Here is a 20,014-nt window from a genome sequence, read left to right as displayed (position 1 = left end):
AACAAGAAAAAGGCGCACAAAGCGAAACGGCGTAGCATGGACCACATGCTCAACCCACACACATACACCGACCTCCTGTATACTCAGCGAGGGAGTTAACATCTCGCTACCGTGGCGCCCCATGCCCCGAGGCACGGATGACGAATGTCGCCTGTTTGTTCAGCTGCCAATATGTGTGTGTATTTAGGAAAATAATTATGGTGACTGTGCGTGGGTGTTTGCCCCGTTCCGTGAGATTACAAACATTACCCTGTTGAGCTTGAATGCACAATGTGCAGGCGAGTGCATCGCTTGTGTCACTCCACTGCTGGATTGCAAGCCTCTCTCCGTTCCGCTTGATCATACTTCCCCACGCCCGTGCGCGCGTGCTGGTGAATGATGTCGGGAGCGTCGACGTGGGAACACAGTGAAGTGCGTGACAGTACAGTACAACAATGGGGTTGACTGCACTGATCTGAACTGGTCACAACGATTCGCCACAGCAGCAGCAGCAGCCTATAACACCCGTTACAACGTTTCGCTGCAGCAGCCTATAACACCCATCAAAGTACCGTCCAGGCTCAAGTTTTGCTCAGCTTCCAATTTCTCACGAGATCGGACGCGTTCAGGGTAGTTTGGTTCGAGACAACAAAGGTCCCCCGTGTAGCCTTTAACAGACTGTCGGGGCAAGTGCTGTCAGCGAGCACCTACGAAGGCCGGCACGGCACACGAGGGGGTGGTGGGTGGCCAACACCACGCCCGGCCGCCTTTGTCTCCCTATTTGGCGATTTATACACACCGCACCAGGTACTCATTTGAGGCCGAGTCGGCCTAGCGGGTGCCCAGGACCGATTCAGATAATCGTCACCGGCGTTGACCGTGAGCTGGACATCGAACTCGGGTCGCCGGGTTCGTAGCGCAGCGCGCTAACCACTGCGCCACCGCTCCCCTGTAGGTCACAGACAGCATATTGCAAAGGACAGGCATGACATGACCTAAAATGTCAACGTGTTGATTTTTGTTTTTGTCAGTCTGGCATTTGAACTCCAGCACAATAAATGGCACCCGAAACGCTTCTCACACGGTATGTGTACGTTTCGGGCGGAGCGGTGGCATGGTGGTTAGCGCGCGGTGCTATGAAGTCGTGGCCCAACCTGAGTTCAATTCCCGGCCAAGGCTAACAGAAGTGACGGGCTTTGTTACCTGAACCCCCCTCCCCCCACTCCTCCACTCCCCCCACTTTCCACCGCCGTGGCCAGCATGGAGAAAGGGCGGTACAATAACCCCATCGTGGCATGGGTAGGCCTTCATGTACGAGTGCAATGACAGTGGGATGTATATTATTAAGCCATTATTTAGTAAGTGAGTAAGCGTTGTGTGCTCAGTCTTCGTGTGCCATATCAAGAGTGTTTGTTCATTGTGTTATTGCGTTGCGAAGGCATGACTCAGATGCACTCATCAGCGATTCGATGGATTGCAACAATTTGGTGTCATTCTGACCGTATCGTTAGGATTGTTTCTCAATGTTGTTTAATGTTGTCAAATGTTGTTCACTGCATTAGCCCGTACATGTATGGATTATGGGCACGTCATTTGCATGTCATTCCCATAATTCCTGAACAACCTGTTTTCATGCAAACGATGCAGTTTCATCTATCGAGAGCGCGATTATGAAAACGAATTATTAAATCGATTATGAAAACGAATCGATTATTGGCTTTACAGCTCTCGGAGGGGCTTTTCAGGCTGTGCCGCGTGTCGTTCGGCACGATGGTCCGACGTTTCGCACCACGTGCTGGCTGTGGGAGTTTTTTTTTTTGCAGGAGCTTCAGATGGAATGTACATACATGGTCCCAATGTAGGCCTCTCGTTCCACGACGTCGAGTTTAACTCGCGCACACCTCGTGAGTGGCAGATCTCCTGGACGTCGGTGTAAAACAAAGAGCTTCACCGCTCATCGGATTTCTCCAGGATAAACGCACATTCTGGAATGTCAAACCGCATAGTCGCGGCCGCGTAGCCACTGCTCGCTCGGGGTATTCGGACATCCCATTGTGAGTACAGCGCCACATCGCAATCGAACGAAATGTAGCCCATCGCAAACAACAATCGAGTCGGTGCCGAGTGTGTGGCGTCAATGGCAGGGCGGTGCGTCGTTGCCTTGAAGGGAAATGGTGGTGGGGAGGAAGGTGGGGGGGGGGGAAGGTGTGGGGGGGACGTGGGTGGGGAGGAAGGTGGGGGGGACGTGGTGGGGGAAAAGGTGGGGGGGGCGTGTCGGGGGTGGGGGAAAAGGTGGGGGGGACGTGGGTGGGGGGTGGGGGGAAAGGTGGGGGGTGGGGGGAAAGGTGGGTGGGACGTGGTGGGAGGTGGGGGGAAATGTGGGTGGGACGTGGTGGGGGGTGGGAGGAAAGGTGGGGGGGACGTGTTGGATGCGGAAGGTTGGGGGAGTGGTAGGGGGGTGTGGTGGGGGGAAGGTGAGGGTAACGTGGGGGGGGACGTGGTGGTGGGGGGAAGGTAGGGGGGGAGAAGGGCGCCTGTCCTTGCGTTTATGAGCAAAGTGAAGTGACCGACATTTCTACCCGATTAACATTCCTGAGCCACTGCACTGACACCGCCAAGGTGAATGCAGCCTCTGTGCTGGGCAGGGGTGGGGGGCAGGCGGCTGTGGAGAGTGGGGGGAGGGGATGCACGGGGGGCCTCCTCTGGCCGGTGTGGTCGTGAGTACAGGCCGCAGTGAAGGGGACTGGGACTAAAAATCGGCCCAGGCATTTGTGATCGCATCGGGCCCCACATTTCCACGCGATCCTCATTTGGGCCCATTTTGGTGGCTGGGTCCAAAAAAAAAACGAAACACAAATGGGCCGGCGAGGAAGAATCTTTGGGGCTGCCGAATATCTGGGGACTCAATGCTAACTGGGAGCGTAAATAAGCCAAGAGGCGTGACGCATGAAAGGTAATAACATATTTAAATTTTTAAAAAATTACTCTGATCAAATGTGCAATTTGCCCACGCAGACCGGCCCACCTGCCCCCAGAATGGTCCGGCCCACTGGACATTTGCCCTATGGACTGCTGCCCCCCTGGCCATAGTCGTTTGCGCTCCGCGTGAGCGTCAGCCCGGCCTGTGATCATTCGTGGAGCAAAGAGGGGAGTTGCGCCATTGATGAGATGTTAGTCATCGTAATCCCGGGCCGCAGAGAACTGGCTTATGCCTGTGTTGTTGTGTGTGTCGTTGTTGTCGTTGTGTGTGTGTGTGTTTTGTCTGCGTGTATTTAGTAAATATAGTGGGGAGCGGTGGCGAGCGCACTGCGCATGCGGACCCGGCAAACCCCGAGTTCGATTCCCGCTCACGGCCGATGACAGTGGCGGCGAGTATTTTGAACCGGTTCTGGGTCGTCCCCTAGGTCGACTCAGCCTCAAGTGAGCAACCTGTCGCAGATGCGTTAAAACGGCACTGGGGAGACAAATGCGGCTGGGTGTTGGCGTTGGCCGAAACATCCCCTCCCACAGGTGCTCGCTAACAACGCTTGCCCGAGGCGTCTGTCGAAGGCTACGCGGTGAGGGGGTGGGGGGATCTTTGCGTTTATTCTACAGCGCACGATCGCCCCGTGTTACCAATGTTGACCGGTGGGTCAAGGGCTGTGCAGCTTTCATTTGTGTCTTACAGACGGTCTTAGTTATCGCGCTCACTTTGTTGACCGCCCCCCCCAAGGACTGCCATTGTGTCTGTCCGGTCTTGACAGAGGCCGCTGGAATCCTTCTCATCGCAGTCCTTAAATACCCGCTGTCCCTATTATCTGCACGGATAATAATACATCTGCGAGGGGTGAAAAAAAACTCCTCTTGTTATCCACGTATCCATGCCCCCCTCCCTCCCCCCGATGTTTTTACGGATAAAACTACGGGGGTGACACATGCGTCCTATCATCCGCAATGATCCGCGGACGAGAGGAGTTTAGTCGAGTGGCGGTCTGCCTGGAATCGCTCAAATGAAACCGACGCGAGCCACGTGTTTTTCGCAAACGACACGAGCGACGTCGGATAATTCATCTAATTCATTTAATTTTTCCCGCATGCATTGAGTAGGTGGGGGAGGGGAGAAGAAGGGGGAAGGGGGGACGAGTCACCCCGAAAGGACGAGGGAGACAGAGAGATTCTTAACTTAAAGCTTTCGTGACTGTAGAAATACACATTCTAGGGGTCTTTCGGTAAAGCCACGTAGATAGAAAAATAATAATACAAAATATCGCCACGTTTCGATCGCGACACAAGCTATCGTCTCTCACCTGAAGACGATTGCTTGTGTTGCGATCGAAACGTCGCGATATTTTTTTTATTTTTATTTTACTATCTACGTGGCTTTACTGAAAGACCCGTAGAATATAGATTCGTCCTTGCTGTCCGGGTTAAACTCTGTGCCGCTGCCTTCATCCAAAAGAAGAAATGTGATTTGGTGGTGGTGGTGGTGGTGGTGATGCTGCTGCTGCGTTGGCAGTGGTACACAAGGACAAACAACAACAACAACAAAACAACAAAAAACTCAACACATTCGCCGATAGCTCTGTGTGGCCTTAAAATGAAAACAAAGTACCGCATAGGTGACGTTTCGGGCAGTAGCCCCCTTCTACAGAGCATATATGAGTTTTTTAAAAAATGAAAAAGAAGAGCGTAGCCAATCGCCTACAAGGAAAAAAGTACAAATCTTTGAGCCAGTGTTTCGCCAGTAAACAAAGCATGGGGGCGCGTTACACGTCGATTATAAGGGAGTGGGGGGGGTAATTGGGGAGGATGGGTGGTGGGGGGTGATGGTGGAGTGGTGGGGGGGGTTGGGTGGTGGGGGTGATGGGGGGGAATGGGGGAGGGTGATTGGGGGGGGGGTGGTGGGGTGATAGGGGGTGTTGGGTGATGGTGGGGGGAGGTCGCGATATGAATCTCTCAGAGGCCACGGGAGCTTGCGGCCACGGTTCCGTGAAGGTGCGCGTAGGCGATGTCGAGGAAGCGGAGTTCAATACCCGAGTCAAGCGTCGGGCAGCAACTCGGGCATGCGCCACTGTCGGGCAGCAGTAGAAGCAGCAGCAGCAGCTCACGCCCTCGGTAGTGGGGGGGGGGTCTTGTCTGGTGGCTGCTGCTGCGTATGTCCCAGTGTGTCTTGTATCGTTTTGGCTGGGCCATCGAACAAAGACGGCCACTGCATCGCGCGCTTTCAGACGCGCTTCTGCGGCCGTCTGAAAGCGCCTTTCCTTCCGATATTAGGAAGCCACTGGAGCTATGCACTTTTAAATAATCATCGAGATTGAAAACTCATTTCTTTAGAACAACCTTTTGTGTTTAGATTGTTGTCCTTCCCCGCATCTGCGGTTAACACGGTTGGCTACGTACGATGGAAAAGACGTTCAACATACAACATACTTACGTTGGGGGAAGCGGCAGGGCAGCGGTGTGAGCACGCCGAGCTATGAAACCCGGCCGCCCGAGTTCGACTCCCACGCACGGCCACCAACACCAGGAACGATTATCTAAACCCGGTCCTGCGTCTCCCCTCGGTCGACTTAGCCTCAAATGTGTACCTGGTGTGATGTGTAAACATCGCCACTACGTTGATAAAGGCGGCCGGGTGTGATGCTGGCTACCCACCCCCTCGTGTGCTGGCTACTCATCCGCCTTCATAGGCGCTCGCTAACAAGGGGTGACTTTGTCTTGTATGCACTGGGCAGTGAGCTTATGACCAGCTCCGGTTTGGCAGCAGAGGTCTCACTCCGAATCACTCGAGCGGAATTATCGTTTCATCAGCTGCGTAACGCTGCTCTGTGGAAGCTGCCTGACCCGTCGCTCCGTACGGAGCTCTGGTTCTTCTCGGCCACAGCTATGCCCTCCCTTCTCTATGCTTGCGAAACTTGGACCCCTTTGAAGGAACATCTGCACCGGTTTGACACATTCAGGCTGGCCTGCCTACGATCAATCCTGGGCTGAACCGCACTGTATTATGTGAGAAGCTCACAGATCATTTAAAAGATCTGGACACAGTCACATCAGTGAGCTTCTCCGGCAGGCGAAGCTGCGTTGTCTGTCATGTAGCCCGCATGCCCAGCTACCGCATGCACAAGCAGCTTTTGTTTGGCCAGATAGATGGGGCTAAACGGGCGCGGCACAGGTTGGAGAAGAGATGATGTGGTGCAGAAGGATGTGGAGCTGAAAAACGGTACCGGCGATATTAAGATCGGCCTCTGTAGAGAAGACTCGTGAAGGACGCGAATGGGTCGTTAGTTAGAGGCAGTCGCCCTCCAACAAAAACACAGGGCGGAGGAGCGTTTCTCACAACAACGAACGGATGAGCGCCGGGCGTCTAAAACGCAGCAAGTTGGCACAGTGGGGGCACATGTGGTGCAATCTGCCGATTCATCTCAGTCATCGACCCCATGGCACCACCTGGGTCTGTTCCTTGACCTCCCAGCGAGTCTTCGACACTTCTTGTGCACCTATCCTTACGCAACTCGCCGTGGTGACGCGATGACCTCACAGCCACTTCGTGACGAACAGGGGGTTGTCATTGTGACTGTCGGTTGGAGTGTCGTGGTGAACACACTGCGCTACGAAGCAGGTAAGTTCGATTCGCGCTCACGGGGCAACACCGGTGACGATCATCTGAACCGATCCTGGGCCTCCCCTAGGTCGCTTCGGCCTCAAACGAGGTGCTGGCGCGATGTGTAGACATCGCCGCTCGGAAGACAACATTTTGGCCGGGATCGATGCCGTAGTCACCCCTCCAAGCTGCTCGTGAGCCACCTTTCCGACTGTGAACAGGTGCTGCGACTCGCCAACAACCGCACTTGTTCCATCGGTCTGTTGAGGCTCCACGGGGGATCTTTGTCTTTGTGGTTGTAGGTGGTGGCGGCGAGGGAGGTGCTGGGGGTGGTGGGGGGGTGGCAGGCGTTAAGAACAGGTGTGGCGCTCAGGTTATCAGTCTGTAAAAATACGCATAATTGCAGGGTGTGGTCTTTACTTGCCGCCTTGTTTATTGATGCCCCCCCACCGACGCCGCCTGGCTCTGCTTCCTACACCACCACCCACCACTCTCCCCCACCACTCCCCCCCATACCACTCCTCCACCCACTCCCCCCCACCACTCCCCCCCCACCACTCCTCCCACAGGTAAAGACAAAGACCCCCCCTCCCCCCGTATAGCCTGAACAGACTGTTGGGGCAAGTGCTGTTAGCGAACATCACCTATGAAGGCCGGCACGGCACACGAGGGGGTGGGTGACCAACACCACGCCCAGTCGCCTTTGTCTCCCCAGTGGCGATGTTTACACACCGCACCAGGTAGTCGTTCGAGGCCGAGTGGACCTAGGCGAGGCCCTGGACCTGCTCAGATTAATTGTCGCCGGGTGCCCTTCGTGAGCAAGGGAATCGAACCCAGGTCCCCGGGTTTCAGTAGCGCAGCGCGCTAACCGCCACACCACCGCTCCCCAGCCCTCCACAGGTGCCCCTGCACAAACACCCGTTCCACCCACTGAGCGAGGAGCCTCACCCGCTGCACGAAGTCAGCCCGAGCGAGCGAGCGAGCGCCGTCGTTGTTGACACAAGGCGAAACACACAAAAACACGCGCGCGCGCAAAAAAGCCCACGTGAAGTCTACGCCTAATGACATCGCGATTAACTGCTGAGGCCACCAGCACCGCACGTGGTATTTGCTGTGTACGTGTGTGTGTGTACGTGTGCGTGTGTGCACGTGCGTGTGTGCACGTGCGTGTGTGCGCGTACGTGCGTGCGTACGTGCGTGCGTACGTGCGTGCGCACGTGTGTGTGCACGTGCGTGTGTAGTGCACGTGTGTGTGTATACGTGTGTGTATGTGTGTGTACGTGTGTGTGTGTCGATGGTAGCGTTAAGGTTAGCGGTACGCTGCGCTACGAACCCGGCGATCCGGGTTCAATTCCCGCTCACGGCCAACACCGGCGACAATTGTCTGAACCGATCCTGGGCCTCCCCTAGGTCGACTCAGCCTCAAAAATTACTACCGGGTACGATGTGTGTAAACATCGCTACTGGGGAGACAAAGGCGGCCGGGCGTGGTGTTGGCCACCTACCTCCTCGTGTGCCGTGCCGGCCTTTATAGGTGGTAACTAACAGCACTTGCCCCGACAGCCAGTTAAGGCTTTGCGGGGGATCTTTGTTTATGTGATCGCGCTGCGCTCCGAGCCGAACTTCCCGAGTTGGAATCCCGCTCACGGACAACACCAGTGACGATTATCTGAACCGGTCCTGGGCCACCCCCAGGTCTGTTCAGCCTCAAATGAGTGCCTTGTGCGATGTGTAATCCTGTATATCGCCACGAGTGGAGACAAAAGTACATAATACGCTTATATAATACAGTTGACGTTTCGGGCAATGACCCTTCCCCGTCGCAGAAACATCAGGCACACCAAAAAAATATCTGGCACGGGGCGGCGTGCACCGTGAGGCTGAGTTGGCTTGGAGCGTCGCGATCGATGAGTGCGCAGGCGATGCAACTGTGCCGGGGGGCATGTGGACCGGATGGATCCAAGTGCTCCGACGTGAGAGAAGGGGGGGGGGCGATGGGGAATTGTACCGGGGTTGGAGGGGGGGGTGGTTGTTTAATTGGTGGCGCCAGGTCTCGTGCCAACCACCGCGACTCAATGCCCCCCCCCCACTGCCGCGTGGACATTGCCCCCGTTCATGTGCCCCCGTTCATGTGCCCCCGTTCATGTGCCCCCGTTCATGTGCCCCCGTTCATGTGTCCCCTCCTCGTGCCCGAGACTGCCAGCCGAGTCGGTGGCAGCAGCGTCGCATCGCGGAGTTGCGAGGCGATTTCGTGGCCACGGCGTGCCAATGAATGGACAGACGCAACAATGAATGGACAGGTTGACGATCATCGTCGGCTTGTGATAATGTAACGCTGATTATAATTAGCCGTTGTCACTCCACTGCTGGTGCCCACGAGGAGTTGATTGACCATACTTCACCGCGCCGGTCAGTGACGGTTGAGCAACGCGTTTGCCCGTGGCGGTGATTGTTGAGCCGTGGCCCAGAGTCGAACTCTCGACTCGCTGGCTAATTAACGCAGTGGCAGCTAACCGCTGCGCCAACGCCTCCGTCCCCAGCATCATCATGATCATCATGATCGTGATGAGTCAGTTTATCAAAACGAAAGCGACAGCCGCGTAAGCTCGGTTTCGGTTTCATTTATTTGGTATAGCCCTGTGAGCCATTCGGCTCTTGAATCGGGTGCAACCGCAACAAACAAAACATGAACAAGAAACATTTTAGTGACTACGCACAAACAGAAAAATCCAGGAAGAAACAGCAAAGTCTTCCAGAAAAAGAACCGTATATCAATGCTGTGTGCAAAAATCCCAGTGGGATGCAAGTCAGACAATAACAACCATAAGACAATTTAGATTAAAGTTATCAGTAACTCTGTACTACAACACACAAATATGGCTAAACCAAAAGTTTTTGAAATAAAAAAATAAAGCTATAAAAGCAATGTAACAGTGATCATAGGAGCTGTGATTGAAATTTTACAATAAACGATATACATAACATGTACTACCAAACTTTGCAGCCATAGCTGGCTGCATGAGTCACTCTGTGACGTTGCGCGGAACGTAGCGAGTACCCCGAACGACGTTGACAGGGCGACCAATCTGCCTTGCGAACGGAACGTTCCCGGGGGGGAAATGGAACCGCATCCGTCCCCTGCCGCCCGTCGTCGCCCCCTGCCCGCGTGGCGCTGTGTCCGCCCTTTCGGACACGCAGCGACGTTCATGCGACGTTCACGCGACGAGGACGCGACGTTCACACGACGTTCACGCGACGAGGACGCGATGCGGGGCAACGGCGGTGGAGGCGGCGACCGCTGACGATCCTGAATCGGATTTCTAACACAGAATTGGCGCGGGTGATAATCAAACCGGTCCAGCGTGCCCCCCTCCCCCTCCCCTCCCCACCGTTCGCCAGTCTGCAATGTCGGGCATGGTAAAGTATGGTCACTGAACCCGCTGCTTCCACCCGCCCCCCCCCCCTATTGTTGGTCGTACGCGTTGCATGCTCCTCGTGCAGGGTTGTGTTGCCGCACGCTCGTGCGGTGGGTCACGTGTCACCCCGTGTGAGACGTCGACCTCTGTCCAGAACAGCAGGGGAAGTCGGCAGGAGGCCGGCCTGTCTTTGTGTGTGTGTATATGTGTGTATGTGTGTGTATATGTGCTGGCCACCCACCCCCTCGTGTACCGTTCCGGCCTTCATAGGTGCTCGCTAACAGCACTTGCCCCTACAGTCTGTTAAGGCTATACGGGGGATCTTTATCTTTGTGTATATGTGTGTGTGTGTATATATATATGTGTGTATATATGTGTGTGGGGAGCGGTAGTGTAGGGGTTAGCGCGCTGCGCTATGAACCCGGCAACCCAGGTTCGATTCCCGCTCACGGCCAACACCAGTGACGATTATCTGAAGCGGTCCTGGGCCTCCCCTAGGTCGACTCAGCCTAAAATGAGTACCTGGTGCGGTGTGTAAACATCGCCACTGGGGAGACAAAGGCGGTCGGGCGTGGTGCTGGCCACCCACCCCCTCGTGTACCGTTCTGGCCTTCATTGGTGCTCGCTAACAGCACTTGCCCCTACAGTCTGTTAAGGCTATACGGGGGATCTTTGTGTGTGTGTGTGTGTATATCTTTGTGTGTGTGTATATCTTTGTGTGTGTGTATATCTTTGTGTGTGTGTATATCTTTGTGTGTGTGTATATCTTTGTGTGTGTGTATATCTTTGTGTGTGTGTGTGTTGAACTTATTTCGCACCGCACGTAGCCAATTGTGCTAATCGGAGGTGCGGGATAAGGGGACTCCACGGTGGCGATATGTTAACTACCTCGCCTGGTATACAGGAGGTCGTGGGTTCGGTCCCCACCCTCACACCTGTAAAATTAGGAGTTTTCTTGTTCACCCCGTGATCGCGTAGATTTTTTTTATCCCGGGTCCTCTGGTTTTTCCTCCACATTTAGAATCATCAGCACGCGTTTAGAGTATCTGGCTGCTATACATTTCCACGCGATCAGCCACACTTCATTGGGCTATCATTTGCTGGCCAGATCCTTTATGAAAAAATTGCTAATAGCTCAGGTGGGCCTTACCTGGTAAAATAAAATAAAAAAAATCGTTGTTTAGTTTTAATCTTAATTTTGGAGCTTTCGTGACTGCAGGAATTATTCTTTGGTTCTTTCGGTAAAGTCACGTATAAAGATCAAATAATAAATTAAATAATAGCATACGCCGTTTCGATTGCAACACAAGCACAACCAGTTTAGTTTTAAGTTGATGTCACTATGGAGTACGTGCGTTCTCCCCTCTTCTTCTCGAGGCGCCTCCGTTTTCATCGACGTGCAAAGAAATGAAGAAACGTCGCAACAGCAGCTCTCTGCCGGAACGAGACACACAGAGAGAGAGATATTCGGGACTCGGCGATCCTTTCGCCAGCTCATCATTCATTGGGAAGATAAACTCTCTGTTACAACAACCTGAGGTTTGAGTCCCGGCCTATGGCTCACATCAGTGGAGAGTGAAATCTAAACCAGCCCTGGGCTGCCCCCCCCCCCTCGCCTGCTGCCCCCCCCCCTTTCACCAACTTGCACTGGTGGTGACGTGTAATCCCCCCCCCTCCCGCATGAACGATTTGACTTTGGGTGACTTTCATCCAGCAGTGGATTAAAAAAAGCCCTACCAACTATCGTCGTTATTATTATTATTAGAACTTTGACTTGTTGTAAGAGCCAGACTCTTCGCGGCCCCTTGTCCTTGGCGGCGTGTTCACGAGAGTCGTTCGTTCATTTGTTCGCTCTATTTTTTGACCGAAATTCCCCCAGGGCGGTGGGGGGGGTGTTCCAATTCGCATCGCCGCTAACACTCCCTGCTGGCCTCACGCGCGAGCTCTTTGCCGAGCAGTTTATTTTTCTTTTTTGCTGAAGAGTAAAATTAATGACCCCCACCGAAGCACGGCAGCAAGGGAGCTGAAAGGGGCCGGTAAAAGTTATGGGATTCATCGTTACGTACGCAGATGCACTCCCACTCAGAGAGAGAGAGAGAGAGGGGACGACTCAGAGAGAGAGAGAAAGAGAGAGGGGACGACTCAGAGAGGGAGGGGGGCGATTCAGAGAGAGAGAGAAAGAGAGGGGATGACTCAGAGAGGGGGGGACGACGACTCAGAGAGAGAGAGAGAGAGACAGAGAATGGACGACTCAGAGAGAGAAAGAGAGGAGGGGGACGACTCAGAGAGAGAGACAGAGAGAATGGACGACTCAGAGAGAGAGAAAGAGAGGGGGGGGGGGCGATTCAGAGAGAGAGAAAGAGAGGGGACGACTCGGAGAGAGACAGAGAGAGGGGACGACTCAGAGAGAGAGAAAGAGAGGGGACGACTCAGAGAGAGACAGAGAGGGGACGACTCAGAAAGAGAGAGAGGACGACTCAGAGAGAGTGAGAGAGACAGAGAGAGGGGACGACTCAGAGAGAGAGAAAGAGAGGGGACGACTCAGAAAGAGAGAGAGAGAGGGGACGACTCAGAGAGAGACAGAGAGAGGGGACGACTCAGAGAGAGAGAGAGAGAGGGGGGACGACTCAGAGAGAGAGAGACAGAGAGGGGACGACTCAGAAAGAGAGAGAGGACGACTCAGAGAGAGTGAGAGAGACAGAGAGAGGGGACGACTCAGAGAGAGAGAAAGAGAGGGGACGACTCAGAAAGAGAGAGAGAGGACGACTCAGAGAGAGTGAGAGAGACAGAGAGAGGGGACGACTCAGAGAGAGAGAGGGGACGACTCAGAGAGAGAAAGAGTCATCCCCTCGTCCTTTCTCTCTCTGAGTCGTCACTGGATCGTGCGCTTTCAGATGCGCTTGTGCGGGCGTCTGGAACACTCTTCCTTCCAATATGAGGAAGCCAGTGGAGCTATGCACTTAGAAATCATCTCGATTGAAGACTCTTTCTTCAGAACTGCTTTTTAAATCCTTTATATTAAGTTCGCTTGCTTGCTTGCTTGCGTGCTTGCTTGCTTATGACCGTGCAAATCTTTTGGTCGTTTTTTAACCCACTTCCCGTGATCCAATCGAGCTGACATTTTCCACACAGACTCGTTGTGCGAGACAATTAATGTTCGTGAAAAAAAAATTCCCAACATTTCACACTTTTTAGGCAAATTTTTTTTATTTTACATATATTCAAATAGAACGCACAGTGTAAGAGCCCAGAGCGTAACCCCTCCACAGGCCGTGGTGGAGTAGCGCAGTTGGTAGCGCCCTCGCTTCCCATGCCAAAGGTCGCAGGATCGATCCCCGCGTCCTCCACAGGCGAATATATTTTTAAATCCTTTATATTAAGTTCGCTGCCACGCATATAAAGGATTTATAGTGAAAACTTCGTTTTTACGGGTTATACTTATTTGTGTTTAGTTTGTTGTCCTTCCAACGCACCTCTGATAGGCACGGTTGGCTACGTACGCTGGCTGCTGCGAAAGACATTCAACGTACGCACATACGTATATTACTTATGATCATGTTTTTGTTGGGTTAGATGTGCGTCACATGAACAGAACGTGCACGTGTATTGCCACGGTGCTTGAGTACCACCGGTTGTGTGCTGGAGAGCAAACCCCACTTCTGGCAAACGCCTGATGATGCCGGTTGTAATCACCAGCGAAACTTGCCTTGTTTCAACTTCATGCGTAGATTTGCACGACCAAATATTACGATACACAACCGGTTTTCTTTGGAATTGGTTCGTGTTGGTTATGATGTCAGTGTATTACTATGACACCCTCCACCACCCACCAGAGCCAATTGTCAAAAACGTTGCCTGCAACATTCCTCATCCTCCTCGTCCGGACGTGCTCATCAGCCGAACCAGTTGGCACATTCGCCAATCACGTGACAACTTGATTTGCACTGTCGCTGGGTTGTGGCGGGTGTTTCGTTTAAAACGTACACTATACCCGCACGACGGTTTATCCCAAAAGGAAACCAATGGCCAATCGTGTCTATAGTATTGGCCTAGCGTTCTTCACTCATTTTCAGAGGGGGGGGGGGAGGGGCACTTGTTTCCGAGAAGACACCATCGGTGTGAGGGCCGCCACACATTTGAAATCATTGGGGGGTTTGACAGCAGCACGCTGATGATGATGACGATGGGCGGTGTTGTCACTCGTTGTGCATTGTCGGGGTGCCGCACTTCAGGGGGGCCGCACTAGAGGCCACCGGGGGCCCACCAGTGACCCGCGATGGCCTTGCACTGAAGAGCGCTGATTTAAGGTGATTCACTGGCACCTTTTAAAACGGAACCTCTCAGAATGGGTCCATAGTGGAGGCAGCGGTTCGCAAAATTTGAACGGCGCGACTACGGAATAATGGCACTACGAGGTCGAATGAGAAACATGAGAATTTTCAGGTGAATTCATAGAAGATGTTTTTCCAGGATTCGAATGACAGGCCGACCTGGCTTTCTTTATTTTGTACGAATGACGGGCCGGGGAGGACAGGACATGCCGAAATTCCGCACGCGCACTTTAATCCACACGGCTAAACCTCCTTTGCTCTTTCAGGTTGAATTCGAGAGATAACCGCCACTCCAACAACAACAACGACCGTCGTTCACCGTAAGGCACGGATTTCACGGCACCGCGATATCTATGCCACGCGGTTTTGTTTTCGGTGTATTTTTTGTTCGTTTGTTTACTGCATTTTGTATTTGGTGACACGGGGCCACTCTTGGCAAAAACATGAGACTCATCCTGGGATTTTTTGAGTTCTCACCCGGTTCAACCAAACAACATAAATCGGACGAACGCGAGCCGTCTAATATTACCGTGTGTGTATGTGCCCTTTTGTGAAAAATGCACACCTTAATCGGGTAAATGATCGTTTTTATACGGCACGTTTGTTGCTGGATGCTTGGCATTTTGGACATTTAGGCATGTGGCCCAACAACCGTGGCATTTAAAAGAAATTCCCAAAACTTGTGTAAGTAATCTGTAAATTTCGATTTAAAGCTTTCGTGACTGCAGGGATTCATCTTCTTGGTTCTTTCGGTAAAGTCACGTAGAAGGGAAATAATAAAATAATAAAAATTAAACATAATAAAATACAATTGTCACGACGTTTCGGCCACAACGCAAGCAGCCGTCCTCAGGTGAAGAACAGGTCTGTCGGAAAGACATTCAGACGCTGTCTTTCCGACAGACCTGTTCTTCACCTGAAGACATTCAGACGCTGTCTTTCCGACAGACCTGTTCTTCACCTGAGGACGGCTGCTTGCGTTGTGGCCGAAACGTCGTGAGAATTGAATTTTATTATGTTTTATTTTTATTATTTCTCTTCTACGTGACTTTACCGAAAGAACCAAGAAGAGTAAAGTACTGCTGGATATAATTAAAATATTAATTTTATTAGTTTGTTTTACCAGGTAAGGCCCCACTGAGCTGTGTAGCTCCTTTTAAAGAAGTGACCTGGCGATCACAACTCACAGCTCAACGAAGCGGCTTATTATCGCGTGGAAACGTATAGCAGCCAAATACACGGAGCGCGCGATGTCGATTCTAACCGGAGGACCCGCATTAAAAGCCACGTGACCACGGGGAGAACACGCACATTCCAAATATAGAGCAGGCGTCAGGATCGGGATCGAACCCACGACCTCCCGCATACCAGGCGAGGTAGTTAACATCTCACCACAGGGAGAGAGAGACACGCAAATTCCAAATATACAGCAGGCGTCAGGGTCGGGATCGAACCCACGACCTCCTGCATACCAGGCGAGGTAGTTAACATCTCACCACAGGGAGAGAGAGACACGCAAATTCCAAATATACAGCAGGCGTCAGAGTCGGGATCGAACAAACGACCTGTATACCAGGCGAGGTAGTTAACATCTCACCATAGGGAGAGAGAAAGACCGCAAACTCCAAATATACAGCAGCAGGCGTCAGGGTCGGGATCGGGATCGAACCCACGACCTCCTGCATACCAGGCGAGGTAGTTAACATCTTTGCCACCGCGGCGTGGATAATGAGGGAACTTCCGAGGATTTCTAGAGGCACCGCCTTGTGCCCCTTGCAGGTCCTCCTGGGCACCTTCTCAGTAGGGGAGAGGGTGGGAGGGGTTCGTGCAATTAGTTGCCACGGCGACCGTCATGATCCAGGCATTAGCGGCCAGGGCCCTGTGGCTTTGTGGGGGGAGGGGGGTCTCGAGGGCCCATTCACCTGCGTCATCTCCGCTCCCTGGGCAGGGCCTCTCTTAGTGGGGGGTGTGGGAGGGTGGCCCCGTGGGGCACCAGAGCAGCAAAGCGACCCTCCCCAGTCACCGCAACTCCCGTCAGCTCCACCGCCCGCCAGCAGCAGCACCGTCGGCGCCGCTGCCACCAGCACCACCGCAATCGGCGCAGTCGCCGCCACGGAACTTTCGTCGGCCACTCGGTGCGGTTGATATCACTCGGCGTCATCAACACGACGAATGTCGAATCGACCGCCAGCATCAGCACAACCTCCACCAGCAGCACAACCACTCTCAAACACCATCAGCGGTGCAACTACTCTGAACACAGCCATCAGCACAACCACTCTGAACACCATCTGCACTACAACCACTCTCAACACAGCCACCAGCTCAACCACTCTAAACAACAGCACCATTGCCACCACCACTCAATACCACCACCAGCACAATCAGCACAACCACTTTCAACAGCACCACCAGCACTATTAGTGCAACCACACTGTCAGCACCATCACCACCAGCACAACAACTGTCAACCACGAAATATTACTTCTCGGACTATCAGCGCAGCATCTATGGCATACTCACAGCACCACAATCAGCACCATCAGCACAACCGCTTTCAACTCCACCACCATCATCATCAACATTATCAACACGTAAGAATCAACGCACGGGATGCTGATTCATGGCAATTCGCGCTGTTGCTGCTGCGGAGGAGCTAAACAATTACAGCCCCAATCATTATCAACATCTTCAGCTCTTGCTGAAATCAGAGACACCATCACCCACGCCACTGCATGCATGCCGTGAGTGGTCCACCACCACCTAACATCTCATGGTTGGTGCATTCGAAGAGCACTGGGCGCTGCCATCACGCCTGCTCGCCAGCTGTTTATCAGATGCCAGTCCACTTAAGTTTTTACAACACACCAAGGCCGTAATTGTAATATATATTGCTCAAAATGTCCCCCCGCAATATATTGCTATACATTTTTTTTTCAATCATAATGATGGCGATGCTTTGTAATAAAAACAATTTGCTAAACCTTGGCCACAATATCTGGACTTGTCTTCATATAACAATGCTTAGATTTATGTTTATATGATTGTGGTTATGGTTGTACTTTATGAATCTCTAATCTCTGCCATTACATACATTGAAACAAGAAAATAGGTAAAAAATAAAAAAAAACAAAGCAATGTAATACAATACACTATTAGACATTATTGTAAAAAATTAATAAAAAGTCCTTCCCATGTGTTAGTGAATATTTTAATATTTTAGGCAGGAAATGGCAAGAAATGAGTTTTCAAATTTAGATATTTTTCTGGGGGGGGGGGGACCCCAGACCCCCTGAAAGATTTGGTCCCCCCCCCCCAATGTAGACCCCATGGCTACAGCCTTGCAACACACACAGAGCCCCCCCCCCCCCCCCCGAGTGGAGGTAGGGGGCCATACGAAGCAGTTGTCCACTAACCCCCCCCCGCCCCAATGATGTTTAGGCGGCCAATGTTGGAATATCATAACTGAAAATAATCACTATCGCCATTGTGGAGAAGAGAAATAAGACGATTAGTAGGCAGATAATGTGTCACCTTCACGTATCCGATGTCTCTCCACATCAAACACGAATCAAAGTCTTTTTTTTTTGCTACACAACCTATCAGCCACACGGCCTTCTGGGAGTGCGTTTTATTTATAATGTCAGCAGCATTGATTAAGTGCAAGCAAAATTCTGGGCCGGTGTCAACATCCAGTGTCTCATCGGCCGGAGTCAGGCTTGCTGCAATCAGTTTTGGTGAACTACTCTTCATTGTAGATCATAGGCAGAATAACAACAACCATGAATTTCAAACAACAACAACAACAGCACCACCAGCACAGACAAAACCGTGTAAACACACGCAGCCTGTGTGCATTATGCAACAAGAAAACAGATCATTGCGGTCCTCTCGTCTTGGGTCACCTTCAAATTAGGGTCAAGCGCAGTGGTAACACCACTCGAAGAAGGGGACCTGGGTTCGACTCCCGACTCGGGCACCTTTTTTCTGCGTGGAGTTTCTATTCTCTCTCCCCCTGTTGTGCTTGGGTTTTCCTCCAGGTTCTGCGGTTTCCATCCCATAGCAAAAAAAAACGGTATTGGCGAACACATCATCGTGCCCCGATAAAATACACCCACCGTTATTCAATTGTTATTACACAGCAGCAGCATCACCGCCTACTGCAAAACAAATACTTGGCAGGACCCTGCTGAAAAAGAGTCCCGAGACTCAGTGAGGCATTACCTGGGGCAACGGCAAAGTGTGCGTGCAGTATGAAACGAATAAGTAAGTGCGAGTTAAACGTGACCAACTCGGCTCGGAAAACAGGTCAGTCGAGTCTGGGCAGCGGCCAGTTGTCCAGACGGCGTGCACAGCCACGGATGGCAGAGGTCAGCACAGCGGACTTCGGCCTCGTAATATCGGGGCAGGGGGGAGGGGGGCTGGCGTGGGCTGAGCCTCCCCCCCCCCCACCGAAAGTTCATCATCATCATCATCGTGGACCTTATAGGGCCATAATGTAAACCTCTTTTTTTTTCTTCTTGGTTCTTTCGGTAAAGTCACGTATTAATGCTACCCCTTTGAAACCCCCCGCCCACCTCCTACGCATTTCACAAGTAGTGACTAATCCCATATCTGCATTTCCCATTAATATGCTAAATTCCTCTTGATATGCAAATTATTTTGTTAAGGCGCTCTTCCCCCTCAGACCCAGCTTAAATATACGCTCCAAGCCTGGGGTGTTTCAATCAGACGCTGTCTTCCCGACAGACCTGTTCTTCACCTGAGGGCGGCTGCTTGCGTTGTGGCCGAAACGTCGTGAGAATTATTTTATTATTTTTTATTATTTTATTATTTCCCTTCTACGTGACTTTACCGAAAGAACCAAATAGATGAATCCCTGCAGTCACGAAAGCTTTAAATCGTATTATTTTTTGTTTTATTTTAATTTTCTACCTACGTGACTTTACCGAAAGAACCAAAGAGTATGGATTCCTGCAGTCACGAAAGCTTCAAATCAAGAATGGCTGCTCTTGTTATTTTGGTTGCCGACCCCTGGCCATGGAAGTCCAGTTCACCATGGAAGTCCAGTTCACCATGGAAGTCCAGTTTACCATGGAAGTGCAGTTCACCATGGAATTTTAGTTCACCATGGAAGTCCAGTTTACCATGGAAGTCCAGTTTACCATGGAAGTCCAGTTCACCATGGAATTCCAGTTCACCATGGAAGTCCAGTTTACCATGAAAGTCCAGTTCACCATGTAATTCCAGTTCACCATGGAATTCCAGTTCACCATGGAAGTCCAGTTTACCATGGTAGTCCAGTTCACCATGGAAGTCCAGTTCACAATGGAAGTCCAGTTCACCATGGGAGTCCAGTTCACCATGGAAGTCCAGTTCACAATGGAAGTCCAGTTCACCATGGAAGTCCAGTTCACAATGGAAGTCCAGTTCACCATGGGAGTCCAGTTCACCATGGAAGTCCAGTTCACCATGGAATTTAAGTTCACCATGGGCAGGGGTCGGCAACCTGCAGCTTATTTAAGGAACTGTTTCGTGACGTCATTTATTCACACGCATTGCGGCTCTTGAAATATTGAGGGCTTTTTATTTGATCGAATTAGATTTTTTTTTTAATCGCTTCGTTGTTATTTTGGTTGTCGACCTCTGCTCTAAAGTTTGTTCAACATCCCGTGGGACCCCGCCCCCAGCGAGGTCTTGTATGCTGC

The sequence above is a fragment of the Lampetra fluviatilis genome, chromosome 36 (assembly GCF_964198595.1).
Source record: "Lampetra fluviatilis chromosome 36, kcLamFluv1.1, whole genome shotgun sequence".
In the NCBI taxonomy this organism is placed as follows: domain Eukaryota; kingdom Metazoa; phylum Chordata; class Hyperoartia; order Petromyzontiformes; family Petromyzontidae; genus Lampetra; species Lampetra fluviatilis.
The sequence above is the reverse complement of the archived record's forward strand: the minus strand, read 5'-3'. Positions refer to the sequence as shown.